The 18,147-nt window shown below is 37.3% G+C and overlaps 1 protein-coding gene across 2 annotated transcripts in view; it reads left to right on the top strand.

Moving 5' to 3' along the window:
* Positions 1-18,147, top strand: part of LOC129731322 (uncharacterized) — a 257,203-nt gene that overhangs the window by 52,558 nt on the left and 186,498 nt on the right. For both annotated transcript variants that reach the window (XM_055691201.1, XM_055691202.1), the window contains exon 2: positions 6,191-6,285. The gene's annotated coding sequence lies outside the window, so the exon portion shown is untranslated. The remainder of the gene's footprint in view (positions 1-6,190; positions 6,286-18,147) is intronic.

The following is an 18,147-nucleotide window of genomic DNA, read 5'->3' as shown; positions in this document are numbered from 1 at the left end:
AATTTTTAGGATGGGGTTTTCTTGAGCAATACTTCAGTAATAATCGCGAACCTTTGTATGAAAAATGTTGTTTTGTTTCACGAAAAAATCAGTGACAATTGTAGTAAAACAATCCGAACAATTGTTTACTGTTTAACCTCCCTGAGAGTAGTTCTATGACTTTTAAATTTAAATTTTTTTCAACATGACAACATCAGAGATTCTTTCTTCGAAAAAATCCCTATGAATCTTTATAAACATTTTTTAAGGATTGATTGAAGCTTTTTAAAGGTGTGACTGAAGACCGTCTAAAGGCGGCACTGAGCACTAGAGGGTTAAGGTTATAGTTTTTCAAATTAGTGGGAATTCAAACCCTAATTATTTTGAAACGACTTATGGTTTTAAGTGAGAACTTGTTTTTAATATTCGGGTTCATTCATCCTGAAAACTTCTGGAGAATTTTATTGACGTAGGACTACGTATGGTTTTAGTAGGGTGGGATGCTGCGGAAAGTGTAACGAAAATATGCCCTTTTCAAATGCATATCATAGTTTTATGATTGTCATTAAACAGAGTTTTAACGTCATGTCTTGATCGGAATGCTGTTGCCCCAAACTTGTGGTATAATAATTGGCATAGGGATAGGGGTACCTAAATGTCCACGCTTGTCCACGGTATGGGGAGGCGGGGGATTTAATGATTGAGTTTGGTATATTTTGTGGTTTATAGTTGCTCTTTTAAGTTATTAGATATTAATTTGAGATAAATTTTTCAGTTGGTTTTCTTGTTTTGATGCGTTTCTCTGCTCATTCGAACAGTTTTCTATTTAATTTGGAATTCATTTCTATTGGGGCCGCTGTTTATGTTTTTAGGTATTTTGGCTGAATGTTGATCATGTAAATTTCTGACCACTCTGACTTCTAAAAGTTGGAGGTATGTTCGAGATGATTCTATTTCATTCCTTTTTGACCGCGTTTGGAGCCATATTTTTTTTGGTTTGTTCCCATGCGTGCGATACGCATATTTTGGAAATGACAATCGACTTTCATTTGTTATTTACATGTAAATTTTATTCTTCATTATTATTTTTGTTTTTGGTTTCAACTGTTTTTAAAGGTAATTTTTGTTTATTGGACTACATTCAGATATTTTTTTGTTTAGAAAAGATTCAAAAAATTATAATTGCTTTTGTTTTAAATATTTTCTTACCTTTACATTCATTTTTAGAATTTTTGTTTCGTTTCTCTTAGTGTATTTTTAATCACTTGAAGTTATATTCAGAGTTATTTTCTTCTAGACTTCTTCTGGATATCAGGGATGTTTTTCCAGTGTAAACTTTTGTATGCTTTCTAACTAGTTTTAGATTTTTTCAACGTTAATTTCTAGATTTTTAAATCAATTGCTTTTGTGGCGTTTAAAAATGTTTTCAATCATTCGCCTATTCTTTACGACCTTAATGGTCTAGGAGGTTTTGAGCTGATTTTGAAATTATTTTTTTTATTTTTTTGCCAACATTTAATCACATAACAACACAGAAAAAAAAAACATTTTTCGACTTTTCGTTATAAAAAAGGGGGGGAGGTGCTTTAGGAAATATCCACGCTTGTCCACGAAAGGGGAGGGGGATCTAATATGACGTTTTTTGTGTCCACGTAGAATGTGGACAGCCCTTTTATCAAAAAATGACTTTATATTATTATTATTGTTATTGTTTATTGGACATAGGTTACCACTTTAAAATCTAAATACAATACATGTTTGCGTCTTAAGTATATTCCTGATTTCTTGAATATAATTTTAGTGTCCTTCGAAACCCTTCTGAAGTCATATTTATAGAGATTGCGTCCTGCAGTTCGCTGAACTAGTTCAGAATCCGCTTGTGGGCTCATGGAACTTTTAAGCCATCCACTGAGTATATAGCAGAAAAACATCATATTTGCGATTTTATGCCTGCTACTAATTGTATTCTGTTAGTTCTCTATTCCATTCAAGGTGTCTTAAAGCGATTTTTACGAATTTACGCTGAACTGATTCCAGTTGTTGATTCAGTATTCCATACATTGGTCGCCAAACCACACTCGCGAAATCGAGTTTCGTTCTGACGAGGCTGATATAGGCTGCAAGAATTGCACGATGATCCGTAAACTACCGTCCGAATCGTCGAGTGAGAGCAGAGCTGGATCGATTCTCTAGGTCCCTATATGTAGTCAAAAAAGATCGTTCGAACTCTTCTGGTGTACGTTAAGGCAAAGCAATCCTCTGGGAGCAATTTACAACCTTCAGACAGTTGCCAATTCATTCACAACCATTACAAATACCAGTGGACCCAGGTGGCTACCCTGTGGGACACTTGACTGAACATCAAATGTGCTGGATGGTTTGTTAGCTACCTTGACATGTTCTGACCTGAAGATATGTCTCAATCCATGAGAACAACTTTTCATTAATACTAAAATCAATTGCGGCTCGCAAAATGTTGCCATGTATTCGAACTATTCATCCGAATTTCTTCTTCCCTTTAGAATGTTCACATGAAAACATGCATGTATTGTTCTTTCACTAAACAAATCTTGAAAACCAGTGTTTTAATAGATGAATTGGAAAAGCCGTAGGTAATCAATCATAAGCTCGCTCTTTGTTTGTGATGTTATTTGTAGACTCATGTTGTCAGTTGTGTGACCGTGCGTACGGGATCTTTGTGTTCTACTTTTCTCACCGGAAAATATCACAAGTTCCCGGTAGGGGATCTCGAGAGCCTCCTACAAAACTTTGTATCCTGATACAAAGCAAATTTTTATCGTGTCGGATGGAAGTGGAAAACAGCACCTAAAGCCATGCAACAGTATATTACGCTATTGCGTGTCGCATGCTACGGCTGCAGCTGATGGATGAAATAATTCTGTTCTGAATTATTTGTTCTAAATTGATGAACAATAGTCGTCTTATATAATCGTCCATTGTCCAATATGTTTGTTTCAATATGAATTTTCTGACACGACTCCAATATTTTACCAGACCACGATGACTTCTGACTAACATTAAACTAGTTTTGTGTATATCGCTTTTTATGATCAGTATTAAGAAGTTGTGAACATCACTACTGCGTATCTGTAGCGGGTTCGATCGCAGTTGTTATAACCTTGGAAAAAAATGTGATAGCGAGTAATGCAATTACCAATTTCGTATATTTATCTCATATATTCGTCATAGTTGAACCTTTCACGATATCCACACTGACATAATTTCATTCCTTGTCTTGTCTGTTTTATATTTTGAAAGGATTTTAATCATAATGTCATCTTGCTACACGATATTCATTTTGGATTTATGTTGTAAGTGGCCCCACTTTTTTTCAAGTTTTGTCATTACCTCCGTTCCGCAAGATACAAAGTTTCTTTGTTCTGTATGTAATGCGAGCTTACGAAAAACCAAATTTCATTTCATGTTGGCAAAAAGTGGAACCGAATTGATGGGCATTTAATTATTTTTGCTTTAAGGTCTATTTTATGTGGTATACATTCTTAATTTCTTCTAAACATAATGTGAAAAAAGTTAAACAGGGTTTAAAAGAACAGTTTTCCCTAGTTTAGACTTTTTTTTCCTAGTGGGATATAAACAAATAAATAAATTCATGGATGATCGTAAGATATTGTAAATAATAACACACTGTTCATTCTGGTGTTTCGTGTTTTGGTTTTCTTGGAAATTTTCTCATGGCATCATGCTCAGCTCGATAAGACTCCTTCCTCTTAACAAAATATAAGTACTTTTAATAAAACTGACCAGAGGTACAGCATTAAGAGCCTCTTCAGGGAATTGTGATTGTGACGCGGTGTTGGCAGGAGGAACGAGGCTTCGAGATAAGACTCCTCTTCTTGACATAATAGATCCCCCTTTGAATAAACCTGGCCAAAACATAACGTTAGGTAAAGTCTCACTCCAGGGAATTGTAATTTGGCAATATTGGTTGGATAGAAAGAGGCTCGGTATAGTAGAGCAGTAAGCTTGGAATGGAAGGGTAAGACCCAAACACACAAGCACGGATATAAATGATAAGTGTAACACTTACAGTCGAATCTCTTCATAGCGACATCGCAAGGGACTGTCGTTATAGCGAAATGTCGCAATAATTCGAAGAATGTTTGCATATGTAGAACAGAAGGTACCGTTGAGAATGTCGTTATAGATTCAGCAATGTCGTTATAGAGAGATTCGACGGTACTATTGTCGCAATAAAGAATGACAAGTATTAGTTTTGGTATGCCGTTATAGAGGTAGGTCGTGATAGCGAAATGTCGCAATAAAACGAAGAATTTTAGTATAAAATAGAAGGGACTGACTGTTGAGAATGTCGCTATAGCGAGATTTGTCACTATAAAAAGTGCCGTTATAGAGGGATTCGACTGTACTTCAATAGTGATACTGCCAATAATATGAAGTGCGGAGTAAAGAAAACTTCCGGGCAATATCACAATATATCAAATGTCTCTAGTCGCAGTGATGGGTCCACACAGAGGAAAAAAATGTAGTAAATATCTAGCTTTTATAAAAAGAATATTATGAAAATTGTTACCATTTCGAGGCTAATTGTTTACTAATTTTTACTAATATTAACTAATTTTTATTATCCTTAAATCGTTTATTCTGATTATTATTCTGCCTTTCATATTTCCGCCTCATGAAATACTCTGTGTACAAATATACAGAGTAAATTGCCTTTCTGGATTTCGCCTTCCATTACTCAGCCTTTTTAAATTTTACTTTCTGTGGCGAGCCCAACTCTCCTCTTCAAAACTGTACGGTAATGAACAAATGCCCCATTTGTGAGAGAGTGCTCTGTCTACAAAAGTGCTAATAGATGATTTTATGTCTGTGATTTCATCCGTTATCAGTTTTCACACTCGAAATCGAATTGGACTTTTCCCAATCCCGGAAGCTTTACCCGTTCCGTTACTCGCTCCGGTTCCGTTTCGAAATTAAATCAGACTTTTGTGATTCGGTTCCGATCGGGTTTCAATTGGATGTCGATCACTACTCATCAACACTCAATGACCATGTAAAATTTCTGTCATGTTTGGTAACAAATGTGGAGCTAAAAAATTATTCTTTAAAAAAGTTTCAAGGCTTTTCAGAACATACTCCACTGTTAACAAGTGAAATAACAGCCGCTTTATTTTTAACCAACCAAAGCAAACAATCCGATCAGCAAGTGATAAGTGATTGCGCAATCCTCCCGCGTGGGAGCGGCAGCATTCGGCTGATCATCCGTTGCAGGTTTCCATCCAGCCCAGCCCGCCAGTCAATTATAGTGCACCGATAATAAATTTCAACAATGTGCTGACATGAGTTCGGACATGCACCGGAATCGCAATTTCAAACAGCCAATAAATGCCGTTTCATATCCCGCGCCGCTTGTTCGGATTTCAGCGCGAAATGATACCGCCAATTAGAGATGCTTAGCAGCACCTGGCTGCTTGAACAGATAACCAAAAACTGGTAAAACGGAAACGAGCGAAATGTAAACGGATTCAGTGGCCATTAAGCTGGCAATCGGTAGCCGTTAATTTAAGCATTTCTCGCTTGTTTTCTCCCACCAGTGCAGCGGCTCAGCTGAGAAACGCACCTATTTCGGTAGTTTGGTACAATAAACCAGATAATCGGTTTATCAGAATGATTATAGTATGGCTCATTAACAATGCCGGAATGTTTGAGTTTCGTACAGAGAAACTTTCGGGTACATCGATCATCGACTCGATCGAAATTATGTATGCACCACCACCGCTAGCAACAGCAACAAACGCTAGATTATGTGATGTGCGTTTTGCTGCCTCATATCTGTAGGATTCTGCGGCTGTGTGTACTGTTTAATTTTTTTCATTCATTGTTGCCTTGTGGTGTAAATTTAAATCGAACACCTAACGCAATGCAGGTTAATTTCAGCTCTGCATAGTAATCTCTTCATTACGCTTTCACTTTTATGTGCTCTACCGAGTTCGAGGTCCGAGAGGGTGCGCGGTTGCAAATTCGATACCGATACTTGCTTGCCGGGTGAGTAACCTGCTACTTCTCTCGGATGGAATTACAGTAGTGCGCGCAGGGAGGTGGGGTGTTAGTTTTCCACTTGTGACATTGGGTGTCGTTTTGTTTTTCCCGTCACATTTCCGTCTTTAATCTCTTCTCATGTTCCTTTTTGCGTTTGTTTCGTTTACAGGTATGTGAGCTGGTGATAATCTGGTGAGTCTGTGCAGAAGACAACCGTCCTGTGGCCATTTGCTCGCAAGAGATTTGAGAAGCGAAAACATCCAGGTAATTATTGTATGTAGAAGTAATGATTATAAGCAAAAGTGTATTTAAAGATTCTATCAGCAGTTTCAGGCACCGTTTCGTGTAATCGCTAATCGGTAATTATCTACACGAATTTCCAATTAGCGATTTCGCTTATAACGTTAATTACGCCAGAGAAATGTTTTGGTGCAGTCTGGTAAGCCTCTTTAAACGAGCCGAAATACTCAATTCTAAATTGAAAGGTGAAATTGGAGATGAGTTTTTTCGATTTATTAACTTTTCTAGAAACAGAATTATATGTAGCTTTCAAGGTATGAACACACAAAAACGCTGTAAATTGTGAACAAAAGTGCCTGTTCAAGTTTTATCTAAAAGTATTCAGTGTAAATTTATTTTTTTTTTGTTCAGGATTTTTTGTTCGAATTGAGAATCAGAAACATATTAAATTTTTTTTTCATTTTTGAACTCACAACAATCGACACTTTTGCTGATCTACATGCCAAGAAATTTAAAGTTCATCTTCAAATCTCCTCAACGAAAGACTGTGAATGTATGTTTAAACGTAAATGACCCTTCTCAAATAATAAACCTTTTGTTACATTAAATTGAATTTGTTTATTGTTGAGGTAAAAATGTTCATAATATCCATTGTTAATTTTGTTTCGGATCGGACTTTTCAAATTCTGCCTGGTACGATGCTGGTTCGAATTATTTAAGAAAGGTAAATTTACAGTTAGTATTATACTAACTCTTATTCAACACATTCGGTGCACTATGCCCCCTTGCATCTCAGAACAGCTTCAGCATCCGAAAAATATTCGTAACGGTCCACAGTTGTTGGACAACAAATTCATTCAGTACGTTCCAACCAATCACTCTGAACCCATCGATAAATTCGGATTTGCATAAGCTATCATTATTCCCTTGTTGGACACAACGAAAGCATTTCCCAAAACCATAACCCCCGAACACTGATTGGTTTCGGTGGAACTTGCCTTCTGACGGGGTCTGTCTCACTCAAGCGAAGCATCGGGAATCACGCTTGGTGTCATAAATTCGGATGGATTAGATGAAATGTGACTGCCGGTGGTGCCTCTGGAAGCCCTCTGAAGTTGACATTTCTGTGGACCAGTTTGTGACTTCATCGTCGGTTGGTTTGTTGTGCAGCGCGTGCAGGCAAGCATCAAACACAGCTGAAACCACAAGAGAATTCGTAATTTCGGGCTGACGCATTCCGCATTTAGAGCCAGAGCCATGGCCGGAAACTTGAACCAGCGCGCCTGTCTAAACCATGGCCATTTTTCAGATTATTCCGATTCCTGGCAGCCGAAGTCGGTGCTCAGATTGGAAACTGATTTGCATAAACATTTGATGCGTACAGCACAACATTTTATTTACGGTCCATCGATTGGACGCTGGAATGCCGATGGGGACACGGCGCGCTGGCTTTGCTATGAAAGTTTATTTTCACAATATTGCCGTATCGACGTGTTCGGAAACTGGTAACGACAGCCGCGCGATGCTCAAGACAAGACGATGGCTCTTGCTTCAGATGTCAGAATTATGCAAGAGGTGATGACGATGGCATTGTTATGTTGATCCACCAGCGTCGGAGGCTGCTGGGTGGCTTTGGACAGTTTGGAACGAAACGTGCTGGGGAAAGAAATCGTGGAGTCAATAAAAAAGATGACGGGTAGGCCGCTTTTCCCTCTGGTGCCACGTTGTTTATTGCAATTGAAAAAATAAAAATCCCCTCATCTTGGGTAATGTTTCCAAGAATCGAGTGAATGCAGTTGTGCCTAAAGCAAACTGATGCATCCTAGAGCCATATGGTCACATGATTTGATAGATATGAATAATTCTCATCATTTCAATCATCCAATGCAAACTCACCATTTAGAGTTTCATTTTCATAAACCAATAAATCTTCGTCTCATCAAAGGAAACAACACCGTACTCGCGGAAGCTAAGTCGGAAACACAAACAATAAGCGCTAAACTAACGAAGCCTGGCGGGGAAATATATTCGGAAAACTCAAACACACAACTTCTCACAATGACGACAAGTAGAAGACTTTTTCTCTGCTCTGTTTTGACTTTTACTGTTGCAGTTGCTCGGTACAGAGGATCAACTTTTAGTGCCCCAATCCGTTGCACTCCGCCTACCCACCGCTGTGCTTTCCACCTAATTTCGGTTGTGGTTTTACCTACCTGTAGCAATATTTGACACGTTATCGAGTGCCCGAGAATGGATGACGGGTTGTTGAGTGAGCGTCGAAAAGTTCCACAGATGCAATTTGTTAACTTTGCATAACTTTATTTCGACGAGTTGTGAGCATCACACAGAGACGGGACCAGAATTTACCGCTCGGGGCTGTTAAAATTTTGCCCTGGATTGAATAACTTTTTTTTCTGCGTGCAGTCGTCGTCGTCGGTCATTTGCGAACGATAAACGAAAAGTGATATGGCAATTAGAGAGTTTCCCGAAGGGGTGGCGAACGTCACCGGTGAAAGTTGGGATTATGGTAAATTTCTTGCGTATTAACCTCGGGTGCTACAAAATAGTTGTTCTAAGGAGATTTTTGCTTTTTGACCATTCCCGTGAATTTTGGTGCCCCTCGTAAATGCAGAAGTGCGTCAAAAGGCCGCAGAGTGATTACTCGCCGGGTTCGTCGCTTTTACGTTTACTTACGGGAAAACTCATTAAGGTCCCTTAAAAAGTTATCTCTACTAGGGACACTAAAAACAAAAACGTAGCCCCACGTCCAAACACTGTTATCTCGGTAAAGTCATCTTTCTCCGGGTTAGAACGCGAAGTAATAATGCGCTTTAAGTTTAAAAAATAAACTAACCCTCTGCTGATACATTTGTTGTTTCGATCATGATTCACCCCGGTCTGATAAACGTTAATTTTTTATGACTACATATCACTTGTCAATAGTGTAAATGTGACATAAAAATCAATGTACCTTGAAAATAGTATACATTGATACGATCATGATAGATTATGATGTTACGGATGCTGAATTTTCGTTTAAAATCTTTTCACAAGTCACTTAACAACTTTGCACATTAGCTCCACTGAGAAGTCGTAAAAATAAAACTTTACACGTGACATCCTTTTGAGAGACCGAAAGTACACAAAAATGAATAAATTTCAAGGCTTCCGAACACCGGTAGCTAATTAAATCAAATCGCTGCGCATTGCAGCAGAAAGTAAACGGCTAGCAAATGGTGAAATTTTAAACTATTTTATTCGTGCGGTTTCTGGGTTCTATTGTCTGATTGCTGAAGCAGCAAGTTATAGGTGTATAGTAGTAAAAACGAATAAAAATAAACAGCTGGAAACGAAGCTGACAGTGGTCATTGAGTTTTTTAATTGTGCAATACCTTTTGATATTTTGCCTGAGCCAGAAGCTGGTGAAATGGAAGTTACCAATAATGAAACTATACAAAATATAAAATCATTAAAAAAGGAGAAAGTTCCACCTATTGTGGTAACTATTTCTTCTGAATTTAATATATTCAAAAAGGAACTTTCAACGTTTGTTTCTGACGTTAAAGTTACCTATCAAATTGGCCGTAGAGGTGAATGCCGCTTATTAGCCGACTCAGTAAAGGGTCGTGATCGTCTTGTTCAGTATTAAACTGACAAGATGTACAAATTTTTTACATATGACACCAAGAACGCCAAGTCGTTCAAGGTTGTCTTGAAAGGTCTCACCAACGATCAAACCGTTGATGAGATCAAACTTACTTTAACAGAATTACTTGGCATAGCCCCTACCCAAGTAATTCTAATGAAACAAAAATCACGAGGCGAAAACAGTCAGAGAACTGGAATTTCCCTTGTTAATTATTTAATTCATTTTAACCGCAATGAGGTTAACAACTTAAAATTTTTTGAAAAAGCACATGCTTTGTATAATGTGCGTGTAAAGTGGGAAACTTATAGGAAGTATGGCGGAGGTGAAAAGCATATCACCCAATGCCGTACTTGCCAACGTTATGGCCATGGTTCCAAATTCTGTAACATGGACCAAAAATGTCTTAATTGTGGAGACTCTTCTCACAAAAAGGACACATGTCCTGTGAAAGAGAGTAAAAATTTTCGCTGTGCGAATTGTAACGGCAACCATATGTCAAATTTTTATCAATGCCCAGTCCGTTTAGCAATTGTTAAGGCAAGGCAAGGTAAACAAAATTCAATTTCTCAATTAAAACCAACTTCAAAACAAAATTCTCCAAGCGTACCAGTGACGCATAGTTTACCTACTCCTTTGCATACCCGTTTAACTTATGCACAGGTTACAGGTAGTTCGAACATTATACCGCCTAGTGTTGGTAGTACGAAAATGACCGTTAATATGGGTAAGCAAAACACGCTAGAAAATAATTGTACACCTATCACTCCAGCTAATATTGCTACCGAAAATATTTTTTCTAATGTCAACCGCCTGGGGCCTATTACGGCAGGTAAACTTTCTTTTTTGCAACAGGCAATGTTCGATCTTATGAACGCCATGTTGCAGGCAAAATCAATGTTTGAAGCCATTCAAATAGGCACAAATTTTACTATTAAAATTGTTTCTAATTTAAAATTTAGCAATGATTTTAAATAAAACAATTAAAATATTAAATTGGAATGCTCGCTCATTGAAGGCCAATGAGAATGAGCTTTTTAATTTTTTAACAGTAAATAATGTGCATATTGCAATTATTACTGAAACATTTTTGAAACCTAACATAAAATTAAAATATGATCCCAATTACGTGGTTCATAGATATGATAGGATTCAGGGTTCCGGCGGTGGAGTTGCAGTTGTTATTCATCGCCGAATCAAACATCGTGCTCTTCCCCATCTTGAGACGAAAGTTATTGAAACTTTGGGAATTGAAGTTCAAACTCAACTTGGGATTTTATTTATTGCCGCAGCATATTTACCATTTCAATGCACACGCGAGCTCAAAAATTATTTTAAAGGTGATTTACAAAAACTCACCAGAAATCGTTCGAAATTTTTCATAATCGGCGATTTTAACGCTAAACATCGTTCATGGAATAATTCTCAAAGTAATTCCAATGGCAAAATTTTATTCAATGATTGTTCTTCAGGATACTATTCTATTTTGTCTCCGAATAGTCCTACATGCTTTTCTTCTGTAAGAAACCCTTCAACAATTGATTTGGTGCTGACAGATCAAAGTCATGTATGTAGTGATTTGATCACACATGCTGACTTTGATTCTGACCATCTTCCAATAACTTTTTCTTTATCACATGAATCAGTTTTAAACCCTATGAGCTCTGTTTTTAATTATAACAAAGCTAATTGGGAAAGATACAAAAATTATATTGAGAGAAATTTCAATAATGAGCTTGATTTGCAAAACGAAGTGAATATTGATTCCGCTTTGGAAGCATTAAAATGTGCAATTGTTGATGCCAGGAATTATTCTGTTCCAAAGGCTCAAGTGAAATTTGATTCACCAATAATTGACGAAAATCTTCAACTTCTAATTCGTTTGAAAAATGTCCGCAGACGTCAATATCAACGTTCTCGTGACCCTGTTTTTAAAACTATTTATAAAGATTTACAGAAAGAGATTAAACATAGATTTACTCTTCTGAGAAATCAAAATTTTGAGACTAAAGTTGAAAAATTTAAACCATATTCAAAACCATTTTGGAAGCTGTCGAAGATTCTTAAGAAACCTTCAAAGCCTATTCCAGTTTTAAAAGATGGTGAACGTTTTCTTGTATCCAATGAACAAAAGGCTCAAAGACTTGCTCAGCAGTTTGAGAGTGTTCATAACTCAAATTTGAATTTTGTGAGTCCAATTGAAAATGAAGTCACACGTCAATTTGATTTAATTTCTTCCCAGAATTTTTTACCTGCAGAAATAATTGAAACTAACTTGAATGAGATTAAATCAATTATTAAAAATTTCAAAAATATGAAAGCACCTGGTGACGATGGAATCTTTAATATACTAATCAAACATCTCCCTGAGAGCACAATGGATTTTTTAGTGAAAATTTTCAATCGCTGCTTCAAAATTGCATATTTTCCCAAATTATGGAAAAATGCAAAAATTACTCCCATTTTAAAACCGGATAAGAACCCAGCTGAAGTTTCAAGTTATCGACCAATCAGTTTGCTTTCTTCAATAAGTAAACTGTTTGAGAGAGTTATTCTTAACAGAATGATGTCACACATCAACGAAAATTCAATTTTTGCAAATGAACAGTTTGGATTTCGCCATGGGCATTCCACAACTCATCAATTGCTCAGAGTTACTAATATGATACGAGCTAACAAATCTGAAGGTTATTCCACTGGAGCTGCTCTTTTAGACATAGAAAAAGCATTCGACAGTGTTTGGCATAAAGGTTTGATTGCGAAATTGCAAACTTTTAATTTTCCAATTTTCCTAATCAAAATTTTAAAAAATTATCTTACTGATCGAACTCTGCAGGTTGTCTATCAGAATTCAAAATCTGATAGATTTCCTGTCAGAGCAGGTGTGCCTCAAGGTTCAGTCTTGGGTCCAGTCCTGTACAACATATTCACTTCAGATCTTCCTGATTTGCCTCCAGGATGCACAAAGTCATTGTTCTGCGATGACACAAGCATTTCCGTAAAAGGAAAAAGTCTTCGTGTCATATGCAGTCGATTGCAGAAAAGTTTAGATATTTTTTCTTCCTACTTGCAAAAGTGGAAAATCTCTCCCAATGCTTCTAAAACTCAAATGATAATTTTTCCGCATAAGCCTAGGGCTTCTTTCCTCAAGCCAAACAATAATCACGTTGTCAAGATGAATGGGGTTATTTTAAGTTGGTCCGACAAGGTTAAGTACTTGGGACTAATTTATGATAAAAAACTTATTTTCAAAGAGCACATTGAGAGTATACAAGCCAAGTGCATCAAATATACGAGATGTTTATATCCTCTCATTAACAGGAATTCTAAACTTTGTTTAAAGAACAAACTTTTGATTTACAAACAAATTTTTAGACCAGCAATGCTTTATGCTGTACCGATCTGGTCAAGTTGCTGTTCAACAAGGAAGAAAACGCTCCAAAGGATTCAGAATAAAATTCTGAAAATGATTTTGAAGCGTCCTCCTTGGTTTGGTACACTCGAATTACATAGACTTACTGGTGTTGAACCATTAGAAGCTATGTCAAATAAAATTATTAACAATTTTCGACAAAAATCGTTGCAATCCTCAATTGCTACGATAAGCTCTCTTTATAGCCAATAAGTTAGCAATTAAGTTAGTTGTAAGTTTACTTCCCCTTTTCTGACAAGTAGGTTTAAATCCCTACGAATGATAAGTCCTAATTGCGAAAGCAAACAAATCCTAACAATTAAAATTACAAATTTCTAACAGTGTTGAGAAGTCACCATTTGTGATTGGACACACATACTCATTATTTACTAATATTTATCATAAATACTTAAGCTACTAACAAATCCCCCCTTAAAAAAAAAAAAAAATTGTGCAATAGAAATTATTTTACGGTTTGTTCAGTCTTCCCTAAAAAAAATTAAAACTCGATTACTAAGCGCATTTATTTCTTCCATGCAATGGTTCCGTTAGGCAAATAACAATCTGATTGTTGCAACGAAAACGAAACGAACAATGTGTCTAATTATCATAACCTCGGCGAAAAAGGGAAAATTCTCGTTTTAGCACTAAGGTCGTCGACTAAGGCAAAAGTGAACACGAATCGCTCAGGCACACTACCGACTGATGAACCAATAGCTATACTAACATCAGCAACAACAACAGCAATTCGATTTAGCCCCATTTCGTTGCACCCGCCATGCTAATCCAATAGACAATTTCGTGGAGCAGACACCCAGCGGACTACGAAAGGAGAAGCCGCTTATCCCTTTATTTGCGCTCGTGGGCATCGTGGACAGTCCAGCTGCTATCCCCAATCCCGGCACGCGCTGGAACAGCAGACTATCGAACCGACCCGAGCAGCTGGATGAGAAAATTGAATAACAATGAAAGTACGTGCGGGAATCTGAATTCAATTGACCCATAAATGGTGTTTTACGTTTAATGGTCAATTCTTTCGCGCCGGGGTTTGACCGGCCGCAGTGGTCTTTAAGTGATTCCGAAGCGAATGGAAAGTTATGGTCGTCGTTCGATGATTACACAGTGTAAGCCACATAGTATAGTAGAGTAGAGTAGAGTCCCGCTCCAAATCTGTTTACGAGGTTAGACAGCAGTGGCTCATGCATCTGGCAGCAGACATCACGTTTGGAGTTATCGCTCCGAATTTATCTGAACATATGTGGCCAGGCTACGCGTTTGAATTTCGACCGTTCGTTCGCTAAAACGCGAGCAAGGTTCGTTAAGCGTTTCCTATACAACAAATAGGCTAAAAAGTTGTCAGCAGGAGCTAACAGAAAAAAAAAACTAGTACCAATTAGTGTTTCAAGGAAGTCATTTTTTCAACAAATCACTAATCAGGCTGTCAGTTTATTAATTGTATTCCACATGTGAATGTAGAAAAAATGCAACCTATCGACATAAAGCCGTCAGTAAAGCTCGACGCTCACTCTCAAGCGCACTACTAACTGGTCATAACTCACGGAAACGAACGATTATTATAGATGCGAATTTGGCTTATGTCGAGATCACGATTTAAGAGCTGACTGTGGGCTGGAGATTTGTTGATTGGCTTCGAATTCCTAGCAAGTTGTTTTATGCTACCGACTACATAATCTGCATGTTTGCGCAATTATGGCCCCTTGCAGTTGCCAGTCCTAACCGGATTCGAAAAGGGCAACAGTTTATCCTCGGGTCCATCGGATGTGTTAATTTAAAGCATGGATTTTGAGCAAACAACCCGGCTACCACAATTAGTTTCAATTTCCTGTCTCTGGTACGAATTTTTCCCATTCATCGCTTTCTGCTGCTGGTTCACGCTTCACAAAGGACCTGGTGAGAGTTGCAGTCACAAATCGTTGCACTTGATTGCACCACCAATGCTAGTGCCAGCCGCCACCAGACCGAGCGTCACTCTGGGTTTAGCGGTCGCCCGAATCGTAGCACCAACAAACTTGGGTCCAGTGCAGTGCAACCACCAGCATTCCTGTCAGTCTAGCAGTTGGAGTTATTTACATTGCCAGCGGAGGCCTCCGGTTGGCTCTGACCAAAATCGTTGTGGTTCAACATTGCTGCCTTTGTGGGTTTCCGAGCCAAGGGACTGCACCTAGCCCCGGTGGTGTTTATATAGCAAACTATTGCGCTGCAGGACCGGTTTCGGAAGGCTGCCGCCCAGGCAATGCGATCGCAATGTTTTCTCTCCCAAACCGAACCTAAGCATGAGCTTGAGGACATACCACGAATCATGTCTAAGACCTACTGAACGCAACAGTTATTTTATTGGTTGCAATTCAATAATGCAAAACAAACCGGGGTCTGATAGGCCAGAGGGTGTCTGCTGGTGGGTGCAATAAACATCGACTGCACCATGATTGCATGAGTTTGAGGTTATTGTATGATTATTATGTTGGTGGTTAACATTTTATTGATTTGGTTATAATTGTATAGCGGACCTGACACCGTAATTATCTCTTTGGTTTAATTTCCCTTTCTTTTTCTTAATGATGAAAATGACAAAGTTTGCATTCATTATGTATAATAATCGACGTGAGGAATACAATGAAAATGTTCCAATTTCAATATTTTTTAATTATCATCTTTGATCTGGCTAAACACAGATGTTCGTTTTGTGCTATTAGTTTTTTTTTTAAAAAAGGGTTTATGTTATGCGAAAAGGGTATTGATAATTACAAATAATTTTGGAATCAAAATGGTTTGTTTGGCTAGTGTTTTTGTTTTGTTAATGGCTAGGAGGTAGGAGTACCAAAATTCATTGGAATGGTTGCATAGCAATGATCATTTTTTCCGGTTGGAGCTTATTGAATGCACTTTTTTTTTTATTTTGTCGACCAGTGTTATTTACAGCTTTACCGAGAATACTACATCGATCAAACAAACCGGTTAGGCTCTAAAAATATTTTTATCATTTTAAGGCACCCGGCTTCGGAAACACTCCTAAAGTTAGATTTTCGTTAGCACAAATAATTTAATTTTGACATATGAATCAACTTTCCTGAGCCGAGTGCTAGATAGAATAAAAGATTTTTTATTCTTTTTTTTTACAAAATTTTAATTGCTTTTCTCATTTGATCAGACAACCTACAATGGTTAGTTAACGCTCCAGACAACCTACAATGGGTAGTTTACCTTTCATTGTTTCATGGAATAAAATGGGATTTTGAAAATTTGAGCTTTTTGTGTTTTTCCTAAAAAATTCTTTTTCGCTGTGTATTTTTTGTTTTGTTTTTATTTTCGTGATTTAAAAAAAAAGTAGGTGAAGAGATTATATATAATACACGACCGCAAGGTTAACGTAGAATTACGACAACCCGTCTTATATCAATGTATTTTTTGCAACAGATTTTGGGAAAACAATCGATTGCGATGAAGCGGTATATTTTAGTGATATTTCTCTTTCAACTTTCTTTTTTTATTAATTGATTGGTAACCTTGAAGAGAAGTGTTGAATTTAAATTACCATTTACCGAGGACACGGGATGATTCTAATTCTCTTGTTATTTTCCGCTTCGCACACAGTGCAAGCAAACAAACAAGACATAACAATCATACAAGCACGGTTCCACGGTGTTAGTAGTGGCCAAATGATTGAAAGCAAATGCGACGCGACAGATCCGGACAAAATAAACAACATGTCCGGACATGTTCAGCAATGTTAGGAGTGCTGCGGTCCTCCGGTTGGTCCATCTGCTATGAAACACTGCGATCGAATGAGTCGCCTGCTCAGCCTTGCTGCGCTAAAATCAGCTGCTGCTCTACAAGTTGCGAGCCGAGCCATTAAGAGTCAATGTCTTCTTGTTGCAGTAATAGGTTATACAGTGGAATTTCGATTTTATCGCGGTCAAAAAATATCCTCCCGTGAATCCCACGAAACTGTGGACTTGGTGAAATGATAAAATTTAGTATTTTTCGTTAGATTTCACTACTATGCAACAAAAAAAAATATCCAACTTCATCATTTCCTCGAGTCCAAAGTTTCGCTAGATTTACCGGAAAGTGTTTTTTGACCGTGATAAAATCGAAATTCCACTGTACAATGAATTTCTGCAAGCTAGAGCTTTCATACGTGACTGTTGAGAGTTGATCTTCCGCCAGGCGTGTCTTAGTGGAATCGAGCAAAAAACAACAACAACAAATCGGTTATAAAGTCAAATCGTTTGAGCCTTGTTTCAGCTCTGATTGGTCGAAACGTGCGTTCAACAAGGCACTAAATTTTTCAATAATACAACAGTTAGCACAATTTTCCGCATTTTTGTGGACGCATAGATAGTTTCCCAATCGATTGCTGTAAAAATGAAGGAAAAGGACTGAAAGCGGACAATGTTTTCGGCTCTTCAATTTATACCCTTATTTATTTATGTTGTCGTAAGACGTAATTCAACGTTGAAAATACTAATAGTGCAAAATCTTACATTTAGTCAATAAATATACAGTTAAAAAATATATTAAAATTTGAACATATTTCATGGAATTACTCTTATGCCAAAGTTTCGCGAAATTATGTATGATACAGCCAGAAATGTTTGGGAATAGAACAAAGCAAATAGATAGCGTGAAGAGGAGGAAAAGAACAGAAAATAAAAGGAGAGCAATAAAAACATGGAAAATAATGAAAGTTCAGAGAATACAGACGGTAAAGAACCTAAAAGAATAAAAATAATAGTTGATTTAATAAAAAATAATTTGAAAATAAGTTCGAATATGTCAAAAATGTAAAAAATCAGGATTGGTAAAA

Source organism: Wyeomyia smithii, chromosome 3, assembly GCF_029784165.1.
Source record: "Wyeomyia smithii strain HCP4-BCI-WySm-NY-G18 chromosome 3, ASM2978416v1, whole genome shotgun sequence".
Classification (NCBI taxonomy): domain Eukaryota; kingdom Metazoa; phylum Arthropoda; class Insecta; order Diptera; family Culicidae; genus Wyeomyia; species Wyeomyia smithii.
This window is presented reverse-complemented; position numbering and strand designations above follow the sequence as displayed.